We start from the raw sequence: 12,743 nt of genomic DNA, 5'->3' as shown, positions 1-12,743 counted from the left end.
AGTAGAATGAACCATGTATTGATTAATAGGTTCAACGAACCCAACATTTTCATCTTTCCTATCTTCTCCATCTTTCTTCTCAACCTTAACTCTATCAATATAGGTGCTGAAAATAAAAGTCGTAGATGGTATATGTGAACTCATGTCACAGTTGCTATCTACTACTTGTAAAACTACTCTAAATCCCTAAATTGTTTTTCATTATGTTACTTTACAAATTTTTTTAAAACTGTGATTAAAAAAAATCCTCCTATTTCCCATATAAAACTTCTGAAAAGACATGTATCAAAGGCACGTTGCATTTACCAAGACATTGAAGAATTTACCCTATACTATATAGCACTTCAAATTTATATATTGATACTCGGTACCTTTAAAATGGATGCATGCATCAAACAATGTAACGCATGTTGGCTGCCTCTGTCTTTTTTTGTCTCCTGTTAAGGTAATTTAAATTAATCATAATACACAGATTGACATACAAGGAACAGTTATAATAAACATAAACTAAAAAGGCAACCTGCTTTTCATTAATAATACAATATATGACTCATAAAATATTCATAACAAGTTTTTCAAGGTAAAAAAAAAAGGCAGGCAAGGGCTAGAAACGAGGCAGGAAGTATGCAAGGAGCGAAGGTTTAACACAAAGACAAAGAATGGAGTTCTTCGGTAGAAACAATGACTCGAATGAGGGCTGCACTAGCTTTCTTGAATTTGTCAATGTTAATTTAACATTGCATATTCTATTCCTGCTTCCATTTGCTTCTTAATTATATATTGTGATATTTTTGTAAGGAAAATCTCTCTTTTGACTCTCTCTCTTCTTCTCTCCCCAGAATATATATCTACTGGAGAGGCTCTAAGCTCCTGTTTCTCTGGTGGGGGCTGAGTCTTGGTACCCCATTGATATAATTGTGAAAGAGAAGGGACAAAGAAACCGACCATATCTTCACACTTTCTCCTTCCTTTTCCTCACCCATACATTTGCATGTTCTGCAAAACAAAGACTTTAATCTCCTGAGATACTTGCATTTAATGCTCTTCCAACAAATCCCACCAGTGCCACTGCCCTAACTACTACCACTACTACTCACCAGCACTCATATACAGGAAGCTTTTCTTGCATTTTTAGAACCTTAAAACACTCTCTAGCCAGCTAAAGCTTGTCCTCCTTAATATGTCAGTGATCACATATCCTTGCTATTTTCTTCTTTCACTTTTATGCCTTTCTTTGCATGCATGTACCGCCAGACCACTTGCTGACATTAACAATAAACCTGAGAAGAAATTTCACATAATTCCCTATCAGGTTGGTGCAAGTTGCTAGTTTTTTTTTTTTTGAGCTTCATTTGCTTGCATGACGTGCTGTAACATTACCTGGGTCTTTTACAGAATGATCAGAAGGAGATTTCGGTTACTACAGTACCCACAGTGGAGTCCTCTTCGTCAAAAGAATTTGGAGCAGCAAAAAAAGATAGCATTGCAAAGACTCAATTGGGTGATAATATATATGCTCAAAAGCTGAAGGACTCGAAAGCCAAACAGAAGTTGGACTCGGTCGATGAGATAGAGAAAAATCCAGGTGCTGATAAAAAAGAGTCTCTTGTTTCAGTTTCTTGGCGTGTGCCTCAAAAGAAACGTGGTGAAAGACATCCTGGTTTCAACTTGGATTATTCTCCACCAGAGACTCACCCTCCTTCCCATAACTGAATACTTAAACCCACGTTTTTTTAGGTTATCTTGTAAACCTATGTCTCTCTATAAGTCCCGCTGTCAGCCAAAACAATCCCAAGTGCTATATAATTAAACAGTAATGAAGAATATGAAGTTAGAGGGACTGATCAGGAGAACCCTAGTTTTGATTGAATGATCTCTGCCTTCTGCATAGCTATAACATCGTATTTTAGATTATATGGCATAGGCTGCTAGATTTACTGTTCTGGCAAGAGCCTCTAATCTTTTTAGTTGATGTACATCAAAATCTTAATTTTGCATCACTAACTATTACAATGTCATGACTCATGATTATCGCTGGCCAAGGCCTCTCTTCATCTTATTCTTCTTCTTGTTTATGTTAAAATTACTAGACGAGGTTTTCCTTTTTATCATTTTGATGCTCACATGTCCTGTTTGCAGGAGATTGCACCAACATTAAAATGGTTTATCTCTCATTGCATGCCAACATCTTCTGCGAGTGTCATTATCCATTGGATACAATCTAATCACATTTTGTGCATGCCATTTAAACGTATTGATTGGACTGGTTAAATGTGAGTGTGTGGCTGTAACTTGTAAGTGCAGTAACTGTGTTTGTTTAGATAGTTGCAAGATGTAATTCCACACGTACTTATAAGAATATGGACCGATGATCTCTTGTTAACTTTCACGTAAATGGAGTTTCCATAAATAATGAATTTGTAACTTCAAGGGTTTTAAATGAAGGATATTATATGCCTTCTTTCTCTTCTCTTTTGCTTTTCTTTCATTGTTGAATAATCTGCCTTCTTCTTCTTCTTCTCTTTTAAATGAAAGAAAAGCAAAAGAGAAGAAGAAGAAGAAGGCAGCTGATGACATTGATATTATATGGGTAAGCAACCAAGAAGGTTAATTAGCATATTTGTGAGTATGATAGTTGATTTCTGCACTTGTTTATCATAGGTTGCTACAGTTACAATCAACGTTTGAAATTCTCTGCCCACATGGGGAATTGGTATTTTGGTCCCAAGCAATGAATTTCTTTATCTTCGCAGTGAATGGAGGAGGGGATAATGTTTTTAAGTGACTAGACTGCTCTTTTGGAAACTTTGGCTAGCTAGTCGTAGCTATTTGATTTAGACCATTCTCAGAGGTTAAATTAATAAAAGACATTTTTATATTTTCAACAGCATTTCAAGAATTGCTAAATGACGGTGAAGCAAAAGACAAAAATGAATAGCAATTTAATTTTTATTTTATTAATGAAACACGAGAGTTTTATTAAAACAACTGTTAAATTTGATTGCTGTGCACCTCCTAACAAATGCAAGCTTCGGTGGAGTTTAAAACTTGCAATTCCATTAATTCCAAACTTAATTTGACAAATTATTTTGGTTTGCCAAATTTCTTACCATTTTTTTTCCCTTGATTTCTCTCTACAAGGTTATACGTGTGTGATCAATAGAAACTTAATTGGAGATGAAAGGATCAGCACTCGCAACATAGAAAGATAGGAAAACTGAATCGGATATATATTTCTATATAAATTCATATGAAAATGGACATTTTTTTTTTTTTTTTGTGAAATGATTTTTTCTGTATGGCGAAGAATTAATTTATGGTCGTAGCTCGTCAGCAACAGAGTTCTTTGCCCTTAAAACTTGGATTCATGCTCAGAAAACTCTCAACGACAAAAGAAAATATAGTCAAAAAGTAATCGAAGGTCTTTTAGTCGTGTCTGTGAAGATGGTTGACCGAGTCGTTTCTCGTTTCTAGAGTATTTTAATTTTGACACGACAAATCAAAGACAAGAATAGAGATCTCCATGTACTTGTACATGTGTGGGTGTGTTCCAAGCTTAATTCGCTCCTAGTAATGATCTTCAGGCAGGCTCGATCGGGACCTAACAAGAAACATGATATGCATCAATTCCCAGAGTGTTTCCAAAAGAAATAAATCTACTCTTGCAAAACTTCAAAATCCCAATAAAGAAGATCCAAAAAACAAAACAGATTTTCTTACTGTAATACAAACACAGACATCCGTTGTTGAAACTTTAGCGTTGAGCGATTTGCCGGTGAATGAAACATTTTCCCACTCATCAATCAAAGGGTTGAAACTGCAATCCAGTTAGTCCCCCCTTCCCACTAGCCACCTAAAATAAAATAAAATAAAATAAAGTATTTGCAATGTACCATGGAATGTACCGAAGTATAATTAATTATCACTTATGTATTCTATACAAAATACTAGATGTGTAATTCCACTGTACCACGGGTCAAGCACATTTTAAAACAAAAAATTCAACTTGAATTGTAGCCTTGGTCATATAAGCTAGATTTTTTTTCAATCAAATGATTAAAAAATAGGGCAACTATAGTATACAGATAGAAGTTATATAAAAAAAATAATCACAATAACTTAAAAACAAAATTCAAGAGCAAAAAAACAATATAATTTAATTTTCAACTAATTAAATGTGAAATGATGAAATTGGTTAAAAAGAAAATAAAAAAATCAGTCCAAGCCAACCCAAATTAACATGATAGATATATAACTTGGATAATAAAGGTCAAGTCAGCCCAGGTTAACCCACAAAGCTAATTTTTTTAAAAAATTAATGTCAAACGATGAAATCAGAATATAAAATAAGCAAATAAAAGGATGTTAACCTCTGTTAATTTTTCAAACTCGTGACTTGGATCATTAGACCGAAAGCACCATAAATAAAAAAAATAATGAAGCCCAATTCTTAATAAATTAGACGTCGAAAAATGAAATCGAAAAAAATCAATTACACAAAAGGATACAATTTTTTTAAAAATATATATAGCAATTAAAAGAATGAGAATAAAAATAAAAAAATAAAATAAAGGGCAACTAAGAATTTTCTATTGGAGGGTCGAAAGTGAAAGAAAAATAATTTTAACAAAATGATAAAAAAAAACCCAAAAGAATAAGGACCAAATTGAAAAAAATAATATACTATAAATTTGGATTGAATGATAAAATTAAAAAGCCAACAAAACTTTTACAAAAGGTCCAAAAACAATTATAAATCAAAAGGATAAGGATCAAATTAGAAAAAAAAATAATATAGAATAAATTAATTGGGATTAAAGGATGAAGTTAAAAAAAAATAAAACCTTTACCAAAAGACCATGAACAAAAATTACAAATCAAAATAATAAGGACAGTAAGCGAAATACCACAAACAAAGAGAGCTAAGCTGTAATTTTATGGAGGAGAAAGAAAAGAAAAACAAAAAAAGTTAAACTAGTGACAAAACCATTTTGCTACAGCTGACATTGTTGCATAAACAAGAAGAGGACATGACGATGCTTCTAATAACATGATTGAAGTATATTTTTGATCATTAGGAGACGTTGCACATGCTAGCATGCACTACATAGGCATTATTAGTTTTTTCTATTTAAATAATATTTAATCTATGTAAAAGGACAAAATAACCCTCAATGAAATTGGTAATTAAAAAATCATAGAAAAAAGACCAAAAAGCCTTTAGGTGCATTTGTTTTTTAAGGGTATAGTTGTCATTTTATTATGTTTCAAAGGTGAAAAGACATAAATATCTTTGCCAATCACTTTAAATTTTGACTTTCAAAGGTAGTTAAATTATTTTATTGTATTTTAAAAATTAAAAACAACAAACATCTTTAGTCCATTTTTAATAACTAATCAATAATATAAAAAGTCTAAAACACCTTTCCTTCCTTATTATCAAGGCATTTGATTTTTTTAGGAATTGCAAAGTGATAATTACATTGTAGTTATGAAATGAATAAATTTACCATACATTATCGCTTATGAATTATATACAAAATAATATACGTGGTGTTTCTTTAAAACAAGCACTAATTTACCAAGAATTAATCGGATTGAAGCTGTAACAAATACTAATATATATACAACTTGTGATTAGATGAGTGAATCCTTACCTATATTTTGAAATCGATGTATCAGATGAAATTGTCATCTCTAACAACAAAAGCAAAGGGCTGGTTATTGAAGCCCAATAGAAGCTTAAACTGTATGTAGTATGTACACGCTGTTCCAAAAAAACTAGGTTTAATATTTTGGGATTAAAAAACTATTTTTTTTATTAAAACATAATCTTATAATACTTAAACCCTTGTCTAAAAAAACTAAGAATTCTACAAAATGCTGGAAAGGCTGGTTGGAAACCATTTCAAACATTGTCTTGCCTGGTATACATCGTCTGTATCTCCAATCGTTTGAGACTTGTGTTCAAGGGCGGAGCTAGGAATTTTTTCTATCCTAGGCTATAATATAAATATATATAAATTATTTTTTAAGATCAATTATTAACTTGTATATATAAATTTATCAAATTAATAATAAAGTTTCAATCCAAATACATAATACAAAATATAAATAAAATAAAATTTAAAGTATATAAAATTGAAAATAAAAATAAAATACAATATCAAAGTTGCATCATTCGATATTTTGTAGAATAAAATTCATCTATGATCAAATCCGAATCAATATCTTCAACAAGCTCTCGTTCAAAGTAAATCATTATAGAATACGTTAAGAACTATTCTTTTATTTTATTGCGAAGCACAATTTTAACATGTTTTATAGCTAAAAATGTCTGCTCTGTTGTGGCAGTGTAGGCAAAGTCAAAACAAGACGAATCAACTTGTCAATCAAATGATAGTGTTGTGATTTATTTGTTTCAGCTAATCCTCGACATAATTCAGAAATGATAGACATTAGGGGTAAGCAAAAAATCCAAAAAACTGATTAAATCGAGAAAATAAAAAAAATAACTGAAAAAACTGAACCATAAAAAAACTGATTAAACCGATTAAAATTTTGAAAAAAATTGACTGGTTCGGTTTCAGTTTTATAAGCTTAAAACTAAAAAAACTGAGCTAAACTGGAAAAATCAAGCCTACCGATTTCAACCGGTTTTTGTTCTAAAAAACCAAACTGAACCAAAATTGTTCGATTGGAACAAGTTTCGGTTTAGTTTAGGTTTTTTTCAAAAAAAGATTTTTTGGTTTGGTTATTTTTTTTTATAAAAACCGAACTGAACCGAAAATGATCACTCTTAGTAGACATATTCTGAAAGCTCTTATGATGAATCACATCAATCTGATAATGCTCTAGCTAAAATCTTAAATAATATATTTCTTGTTCATTGAAATCTTCAGGATAAAATTTCTCAGCAAGCTTGGAAATAGCATCAGGTTTAAATGATTTAAAGTTGTCCTTAAGTTCTAAAGTGGAGCTAGGTATAATTTATATTTTTTTATTTGAATTATTTTATAGAATTGAAAATTTTTTTCAATTTCATATCCTTGTAATTTTTAAATTTATTAGATTTGATTTTCATTCTTTTAATTACTATTTATTTTATTTGATTTTTTTTTTGCGATGTTATCCTCCATTTTTTATTGTTATGTTTTTAAACCTCAGCAAGTTTTAAAATTGATATATATATTATTTCTTACTTTAACATGATCTGGGCTTCTTGGTAGAGCCTGATTTTAGAATTTAACGAGTTGAGAATTTGGGACATTAACTTAAATTTAGGTAATTTGTCTGAGTTTTTTTTTTTAAGTTCATGTTTTTTTATTTCAGTTTCATCATTCAACATTTAATTTAATTTTTTTTTAAGTGTGGGAAAAAACTCAAAAATTAAGTTGTTTTTTTTTTTTTAAGTTTACTATGCAAGATAATTGAAATTTTTGTTAAAAATAATTTAGTGGTCGGAAAAACAAAAGATAGAACTCCATTTGCGTTTTGGTCTGTTAAAACCAAATTTGATGGATATTTTATTTCCTAGCTTTTGTTCTTGAAAATATGCTTCTTTAGTAACTGTGGATTTTTATTCGTATTTTTTTTCTACCTGGGCTACAGCCCTCCTCAGCCCTGTAAGTACCTCCGCCCTTGCTTGTGTTTTCTGGTTTGAAGAATGACGTGGCAAGAAGATTTTCAGTTGACAAAAACTCTCAATTCCAACTCCTTCTGCGCATCTAAATTAACTCCTCGTTATGATACAAAGGTTCATTGGAAACCTGGCGTCAGATTGGGACGTGTCATGGAATCATTGCATCACTGTTACTACGATGCCGTAAAACTACGTTTCAAATCACATTTCTTTATATTTTGATTTTTTTTAAATAATTTTTTTATGTTCTTAGATTTTTTTTTTGATGCAGTTATTAGAAAGATTATTTTGAAAAAATAAAAAATATATATTTTAAAATAACCACTTATGCTGTTTTTAAGTGTTTTTAAAAATATTTTTATTTTAAAAAATAAATCAAAATCCGCATTCATTGCTCAATCATTGCTCCTACCAAGGAATTGGGACCCAAAACTGATTTTTCATTTTCTTTTATTATTTTTCTATTTTTGGGGCAAAGCATGTAAAAAAATAAATAATAAAGTAAGATCACATCCACACATTTTTAACTTTAGAAAAAGATCTCAATCGTTAAATTTGTATCGATATTTTCAAAACCCCGTTATCTCGTGTAGTCAGATTCAGTTTCAAAATCCTGACTAGCAGAACCTGCTTCTCATGATTACTTAAATACCCCTTCCTTCACCGATCCTTCCCCGTAAGCAAAACGAGGCTGGTAAGGGTATTATGGAAATAAGGATAAATTACAAAACAATCTTAGATCGCTTTTTGTCTGTCTCGTTGGTCGCTGTAAGAGGAAATTATTAACAAGAGAGCACACAGAATGAGAAGCTCACGCGCTCTCATTGAGTGTACTCCTCTATTGCCTACTACAAAAATAAAATAGTAAAAAAACTTAATTTAATTGCTAAAACATTTTCATTTTTTCTTTTCTTTTCTTTTGTGGTTTTAATGGTCATGGTACTCATGAAAGTTTTGGTGTCGAGCATTAAAATTTTCTTTCTTTAAAATTTAATCGGTTATTCAAAAAGACATAGCAATGACTTGGGAAATAAATTTTTTTCAAGAGCAAAAAATGATATAATTTAACTGTCAAATTCAAAAGTTTTCAATCATTATTCACGTGAAAATCATATATTACTTTATCCAGGTTACATTATATTTAAAAAAATATTTTACCCCAATTCTCAAGGAAATCTCGTCACTGGCCCGAGTGCTATTCGATGTTACTCACACCATGTATTTTTTTTAATATTGATGTGGTGCCATTCATACCTTTATAATGATTAGTTCAGTAACTTAGATAATTATGATCACCCCCAGAACAAATCAAATAAAGCATAAAGCATTATACAACAATATGCAAGAATATAGCCAGCAAAGCTTTTAAGAAAGATTTCTGCACTCTTTCTTACAAACTCTTTATGTTAAAATGCGTGGAAAAGATTGATGTTTATAGAGGTTTCAGAAAACTAGTTGTTATTCATAAAATCGTTTTTAAAAGGACAAAATCCTGCACAAACTCTATTTGGCCACACCCATGCTTTTTTATCACGGCTTTTTAGCTACAAATACAATAGCCAGCAAGTATGGTTTTTTCCCATCGCACCCACACTCTCCATTGACTCTCTACTCTAGCTTCGTGAACAGTGTTTGCTAGCATAGCGAGCACTGTAGCACTCGTTATTTGATGTTGGTATAAAAACTGTGGGAAGAGGTACATAGGGAAAACAAAATGCTCTCTCTCTCCCTCTCTCTCTGTATTATCACCATTTGCGTCTCAATTTACTTTCGCTTCTTCGTCTTGATTGGGTGTGAAAATCAAGTCCAATAAAACAAGCCTAGCAATGGGTTTGAGATTTGAGAAATTGAGAGCTGCTGTTGAAAGGGTTTGGAGATGGAATCCATGGCTGCGACAATCGGGGTCCCAGTCCCAGTGTCAAGGTTTCTTCTATGCTTTGTGGTGATGATTCCAGTGAGTTTCTTCCACCGATTCGTGCTGAGTCCATTTGGCAAGCACTTGTACGCTGCCCTTTCAGGGGCTTTCCTCTCATATTTGTCATCTGGGTTCTCCTCAAATCTTCACTTCTTGGTGTCCATGCTGTTGAGTTACCTTACGATGGTCCTGTTGTGGTCGTACTGTGAAATCCTCGTGTTTTTATAGGAGTCTTAACTGTTATGTTTTTCTGTCATGGAAACCATTGTGATGTCAGAATGGATGGTTCCTCAGGAAGAATCTGAGTCATCAGACTCTGACCATGGGAAATCTTACAAGAGAATAAAGGCATCGAGCTTGTCGTCCTTCACTGCTCTCTCATGTACAATGAGATGATGGCTTTGTACATGTCAGTTGAACAACTAGAGAAAGTCTCTCTATTTATTGAAGAACTGAAACGTCAGAAGATTGCTCCTGATATCTACAACTCTAAATATTGATCAAGCTAGAAGGATTTGGATGAGATGAGCCAAGACTCTGGTGTTAGTGATGACTGGATGATATACATAAAGATAGCGAACATACACGTCACAAGCAACAATTTGGATTTTTATCATTCTTACATGTACAGTTTATTCATTTTTCCATTAATCTTTCAAATAGTTTGTTGGATAATAATCCCCATTGTTTTTTCATTTTTATTGTAAAAAATATTAGTAATTGATTAATTATTGGTCAATCAGCATTATAATTATAAGTCTTTTGGTTGTTTGGATTTTAATTTGTTTTTGTCTTTTTACACAAGATTCAATAAGTTCTTTTTGAAATATTCTTAGAAGAGTCTTTGTTTTGCTATGCAAGACTTGGAATATTTGTAAATTTTGGAAGTATATATTTGTCTCACTCAGTAATATCTGTTTTTATAATGAAAGTAAATAACATTTTAAAAATAAAACAAATAATACTTTAAAGATAATGTTATTTACATATTAAAAGGCATAAACCAATCATATTTAGAAGAATTCAGTTTTTTTATATATATATATATATATATATATAAAATCAAAGTTTCAATTATTAGTTAAGATCTAGTTCCTTTTAAAGGAAGAAAAATGAACTAACCATACATTATCAAAATTGAAACTACCGATGAAAATCTAATTCCCATTGCGTTAGAATAATATCAATGAACCGGAAATGTATGCCCAATAAATTCTTACAATTATTTGATATGTGTTATATGGTGGGTCAAATAATTTTTTTTCAATAAAAAAATAGATACATTTTTTTTTAATGTGTTTTTTTGATATAAAAAAATCCTGAACATAAATCAAAACGCTTATACATTCATTTAATTAAATAAATCAAGAGAACCATGAATATCAATAAATGAAAATAAATTCATTAACGATAATTAAAGACAAAACTAGAAAAATCAAAAGATAAATATAGATCAAGATATTTAATCTCGTAAAATAAGTCATATACCCGATTTTGTTTAATGACTTTGTTTATTAAAATCAATTTTCTATTTAATCAAATGATAATACAAATAGACACATACATAAAATCAATTGAAAAAAATCAAATGAAAAAAAATATTATGCAATATTGCACATGTTAGAAAAAAAATGCTATCATTTTATGTGAAAACCAAATAAAAAATGAACAATACTTAACCAAATAATAAGTTGAAAAGTTGAGAGATAGATATCGATGAAGATATTTTATCTTGAAACATGCGCTATATACTTGATTGTTTTAATACTATTGTATTGAAACCAATGTTTTATTTAATAAAACAAAAATAAAAAAATATGTATAGGAAAGTGATTTGATAAAATTAAAAAGAAAAAAAAAATTGAAGTAGGGATGCATGGAAAGAATGCCTTATGAGTTCAGAATTTGTTTTTGAAAGTGTATTAGTTAACCAAGTAACAATAAATCATATTTTATTAAAAATACATCATGAAAATCTATAAAAACTAAAAAAACAATCCAATAAATTTTTTAATAAATACCCAAAACTAAAGAATGAAACTGGTAGCGAAAAAAAGAGATAAAAAAGGTCTAAGGGCAGGGGCCCGTGCATCTAGGTTTTTTAAAAGGACTAAATAAATAGTCTAAAAAAGATTCAGAGGTGCAAGTCTAACAAGCCAAAAACGATTGTCTAGTTTATTTTGATGAGAGAGACCTTATATTTTTTTTTATTTGATAATGTCATTCACTACAATTGTTTTTTTTTTAAATAAAAGTATATGACGTATCATCTATTTTTACCCATATTCTAACCTTAATAGTGGTTGGAAAATCAAGGTTGATAGTTTTTTAACCTACAACCCATTTTGCAATCTTTACACACACACACACACTTAAAACACCTATAAAATACCCTAAACACTTTGATAAAACCAATATATGACCTTAAACGACTCAAAAATCCAAAATCAACCTAAAAAAATAAAAAATATAAGCTCAAATCTACAATCTCATGCAAATTAAAGAGCAAAGAACATACGAGATAAACTCTCCTTATCAAATGAAATTTATTGGCGCTAAAATTGTTTTTTTTTTCATGGTTAAAATCGATGTCAACCGAGACTTATTTCTTTAGCAAAACAATTTGTTCATATTTTCACTTATCTCTCAAATAAGAGACTAAAAATACAAGGAAAATAAAGTTTTAGACTAAAATTAATTTTTTCAAAAAATCAAGGAACAAAAAGTTTATAATTTAAAAAGTATGATGACCAAAGTGAACCTTTATGCATTATTTTTGAAATTGTCATCCTATTTATATGCTCTTTTCACTTTAGTTTTTTTTTTTCTTTTAATCTTGTCCTAGATCAACAAATTTGAAGTAATTAGATTTTAATTTGGATATAAAAAGATGCAATCGGTTAAAGCAAAATTTAAAGGTCAAAATGAAAAAATTAACATAATAAATTCATAATGGAGTGTAATTAAGAATGTGTACAATGTTTCAGTTATAATAAATATCTTGTTTATTGCATGTTTGAAATTTTCAAAATTGAATTCAATTAAAATGTTTTACAGTAATCTAATGTTTAGAATTGAATTTAAAATATAATTTAATCTCTAAAAATTATAAAAATAAATTATAAACTAACCACTATGATTTACAATTATAATAAGAAGGAATTTAATATCAAAACTAGTTTCTCT

Source organism: Populus alba, chromosome 2 (assembly GCF_005239225.2).
Source record: "Populus alba chromosome 2, ASM523922v2, whole genome shotgun sequence".
NCBI lineage: Eukaryota > Viridiplantae > Streptophyta > Magnoliopsida > Malpighiales > Salicaceae > Populus > Populus alba.
The sequence above is the reverse complement of the archived record's forward strand: the minus strand, read 5'-3'. Positions refer to the sequence as shown.